A 4,696-nucleotide genomic window follows, 5' to 3' on the forward strand; every position below is an offset into this window, starting at 1 on the left:
CAGTTAAAGAGTTACTTCATCTGTTGCTAGAATGACGATTTATTTAGTCCCTTGATTCCCTGTAGTTTCTACTTTTTTCTTCCCTCTCCCCGGTACTCATCTGTTGTCCTATTCACTCTCAGACCTGCCAACAGAATTTCCACTGGTGTCTTCTTCTGGGATAAATATTTGCTGATGTTTTCTCGGTTGTGTTTCCATTCAAGCTCTGGGAATACCCACTTTTTTTCTGCCCCCGCCATGACGGCTACCTGTAGTGATTATACTAGCTTTTGGCTGTGGGTTTTTTTACCCAAAACTTACTGATGTCATGCAGTTTGTGTGTCCTCTATCTACCAGTCTCACAGAAAGGTATATAGTATCAGTGTTTCCACACAGTTTCCTTGTTTCTCTGTAAGGCTTTAGGGGGAGAAACATGAAGCTATGACTGCCACCACATTCCCACCAGAACCTAGCTCTGTCATTTGCCCTTTCTTGTTTTGTAATATAAATATCTAGATATAATTTATACTCCACTTACAGCTTTTGTTATTTCATACACATTTTAATATACAGTACTTCTGTTAGCATTCAGTTCAAAATAGGTTTAATTTTCATCATGATTCCTCATTTGATCCATGACCTCAGTAGTGGGTTTGTTCTTTAGTTTCCCAACATATGAGGGATTTCTAGTACACTTGTTAGTGATTTTTGGCTTAATTGGACTATGGACAGAGAACAGAGTCTAAATTATTTCAGTCCTTTTGAAGACTTGCTCTGACATCGTATAAAGTTAATGTGTATCCAGCAGTTGATGAGCAGTGTTCTAACCAGGTAATACAGGTCAATAGTTTTATTCATATTGTTCAAATATTCTATCTTCTCTTTTTATCACTATTTATTTTTGTGTACAGGTTTTATTAACTGATTAGAAAATTATATTAAAATCTCTCACATTGAAAGTGGTTTGGTTTAATTCTTGTAGTTGTAATAATTTTTTGTTTTATTGTAACTGCCTCAAATTGTAAAACAGTTAAATATTGACAAATTAAACTTTCTATCAGTATCTCTAGTAAGTTTTTGCCTTAACTCCATCTTGATGTAGAAATTCTTTCTTTTGCTTATAATTTTGCTGGTATTTTTTTCCATCCTCTAACTTTCAACCTTTTTTTATGTTGGTCTTTTGGATATGTTTCTTCTTTTTTTCTTTTTCTTTCTTTCTTTCTTTCTTTTTTTTTTTTTTTTTTGAGATGGAGTCTGGCTCTGTCGCCCAGGCTGGAGTGCAATGGTGCAATCTCGGCTCACTGCAACCTCCACTTCCAGGGTTCAAGTGATTCTCCTGCCTCAGCCTCTCATGTAGCTGGAATTATGGGCACATGCCACCACACCCAGCTAATTTTTGTATTTTTGGTAGACACAGGGTTTCATTATGTTGACCAGGCTGGTCTTGAACTCCTGACCTCAAGTGATCTGCTCACCTAGGCCTTTCAAAGTGCTGGGATTACAGATGTGAGCCACCGCGCCTGGCCTGAATATGTTCCTTATAAACAACACAGAGTTAGATTAAAAAAAAAATCCAGTCTAAGTTTTTTGTGTTTTATCTAGAGCTTTTAGTTCACTTAAATTTGTTAAAATTGATACGTTTGCATTTACATGTACTACCTTATTTCGTGCTTCTTATCTTTCCTGCCTTTTTATTTCCCTCTAATTTTTTTGTCTTACTTGGATTGATGAAAGTTTTTCTCATCCTATTTTTTTCTTTCCTCAAGAATGGAGGTTATACACTGTATTCTGTTTGCGGTTGACTTATCACATCCTATCACGTTTACAGAAATAAACACGAATCCTCTTCTGAGAAATCCTGTTATCCTGTTCCCAAGGAACACAAGAACTTATCATTAGAGATGTTCGTAAATAGCCCAGTGCTCTTCCGGTTGGTCTTACGATAGGATTGTCCTTCCTCACTCTGATGCCTTGAATTTAGGTATGGCCATGTGACATGCTTTGGACAAGAGAAGATGAACGAGGTCATACGTGTTTAAGAGCCAATAAATGATTCATCTTTATTCTTTTCCTTTGGCCATCATGACCTTGGAAAGACATATTGAGAAGAATACTCTGTCACCCTGAGTCGTTGAGTGTCATTTGAGTAAATGAGCCCTGCACCAACATGCATGGGGCCATGCAATACAAGGGAAAATAAAGTCTCCCTGTGTTCAGCCACTGACTCTTCAGGACTGCTTGTTACTGGAGAATAAAGCAGCCTAATCTGAATAATTCAATATCTTAATTCCATTCCCCGCTGTCCAGTGTATGCACCATTGTTGGGTATTGAATTTTATCTTGCCTTTGGTAGACCCCCAAATATTATTTTATGCGACCAAAATGTATTTACAACAGTTTGTGATCTTTACTTCTGCCTGCACATCAGACGTTTCATCAAGGATCACTTGTCTGAAAAACACTACTTAGAGTTCTCTTTAGCATGGGTCTGTTGGCAAGCTCTCTTACTTTCAGTTAATCTGAAAATGTATTTTGTACTTACTGAAATAGTTTGGTTGATTATAAAATTTAGTTTGATGGTCTAGATGTGGATTTCTTTGTATTCATCGATCTCCTTGAAATCATAATTTGGTGTTTTTCGTTAGTTCCGGAAACTTTTCAGTCACTGTCTACTTACGGCTTTGCCTGAGGATTTCTCTTTTTCCTTCTGGAATCCTGATTAGGTGTATCTGGGAAGTCAATCTATCCTCATATTTTTAAATCTCTCATTTACGTTATCCACCTATTTTTCTGTGCTACATCAGGACAATTCTCTCTAGCCGCATCTAATCTTCCACCGTGTCTATCCATTGGGATTTTCCTTTCAATTCTTACATTTTTCATTAATAGACATTCTTTTTATCTGTTATTTACATGTGTTTGATTATTTTTATAGTCTTTTGTTCTCCATACATATTTTCAAGCTTGTCTTTTATTTCATTAAATTTATTAAGCACAGTAAATTTATATTTGTGTCTGATCCTTCTCAAAATTGAAGTCTTTGTGACTCCACTTCTGCTGAATCTATATAGCTGCTTCTGTATCTGCACCTGCACTCGTATCCACACATTCTAGTTTTCACTCATGGTGCCTTATTTCCTTGTTGTTTGTTGATTCACTCTGCCAGCTGCCATTTGTCCTGGAACTGTATTTGTTAATATATTCTGAGGCCTGGGACGAGGAGAGATTTTTTTCCAGAGCCGATCTGTGTTTGTTTCTGAAAGGTGCTACCTCTTTAAATCTTTGGCTTGAGATTATTTTTTCAGTCTAGCAAGGTGGTTTGAATTCTGGCTACGAACTGGTGTAAAGGCAGCTGTGGTTCAACTGTTCAGTGTTTGCTTTTTTCTCTCTCTACCATTCAGGCTGAAAGCTCCAAAGGGCACTTTCCTTGCAGTTCCTTGTGTGTCTCTGTGGGTGGCAAGTCCCTTCTAATTTGCCCTAATTTGCTGGGACTGAGAAGTCCCAGCACCATGGGGTGAAGGCCTCTTACTGGAACCCCTTCTGTGACTCAAAAAATGATAAAAATTGAAGCTCACACTACACAGGGTTGCTAAAACCTCCTTAGCAAAAACCAGTCAGTGCTAGTTACTCCTCTGCGTGCAGACTTCATCTGAGTTTTAGCCAAAGGATTCGTTACTCTCTTGCTATTTTGTTAATACTTTTTTAAAAACTGACAATATATTTTATCTAACATTTTTTGCCGTTTTCACTGGGAACATATTCTGAGTACCCAGTGTGCCACGTTACTCTAAACAGAAGCCACTCATTCACTTTTAGAATGAACATTTATTGATTCTTCAAAGTGTCAGAACCTGTTCTAAGGGCTGAGACCAGGAAGATGAATAATCCGCAGCTCCCATCTCAAAAGTGTCACGACGTGGTAGGGCAGATGTGAGGACAGGCAACGGTGGCGTAAGAGGAGGGCTGCAAATATTCCCGGAGTGTCTCCCGGGAGCCGTGAGGTGCCTGGAAGAGGCAACGAATCCAGCTGGCAATTCAGACGAGGCTTTCTGACTCGAGTGACGAAAAACAAGGGGCAGCTAGGCGGGCGAAAGGAGCAAGCCAGCAGCGGTCTTCAGAGGAAACAGGCGACCGTGCGTCTGGCCGTGTGTCGGGTCGATTGAAGCCCTCCGAGAGTATGCTGTGGGGGCGACGGGCATAGCTTGTCTGTCTGGAGTGCTTCTGTTTTGCCAAGGTGATCCGGAGAAGAGCATGCGATCACATCAGGGCGGGCGTCTGGAGGAGGCTGGAGAGGGGACGGGTGGACGAGGCGCCTGCGGGGGCTTTGTGGGAAAGAGGGAGTGTGTCCCCCAGGGCCATCTGGAAGAATGGCCACTTCGAGCACAGGAGGGCATCTTCAGCACCAACGTTTGCCCCCGAAGGGGCTGGGGAACGGCACACTGGGGCCTTGCAGGAAGGAGGATCCTCCAAAAACAGGCTCTTTCTGGGCTCCAGACTCAAAAAGGAGGCAGAGGCGGCATTGTGAAGGGCCAGGCGTGAGCCGTGGCGAGTCTGGGGGGACTCACCGTGCGGAGGAGCAGCTGAGGCCGCGGGGAGTAGGGGCCTGGGGCTGCGCTGGTGGAGATGAGCGAGGCCCGGAGGCCAACGGCAGGGAAGGCCACGGGGCCGAGGGGAGGGCGGCTGGACGGGCAAGGCTGACTTCCAGCGTTCTACCGTG

Source organism: Aotus nancymaae, unplaced genomic scaffold (genome assembly GCF_030222135.1).
Source record: "Aotus nancymaae isolate 86718 unplaced genomic scaffold, 86718_ANA_hifiasm-v0.15.2.pri h1tg000040l, whole genome shotgun sequence".
Classification (NCBI taxonomy): Eukaryota; Metazoa; Chordata; class Mammalia; order Primates; family Aotidae; genus Aotus; species Aotus nancymaae.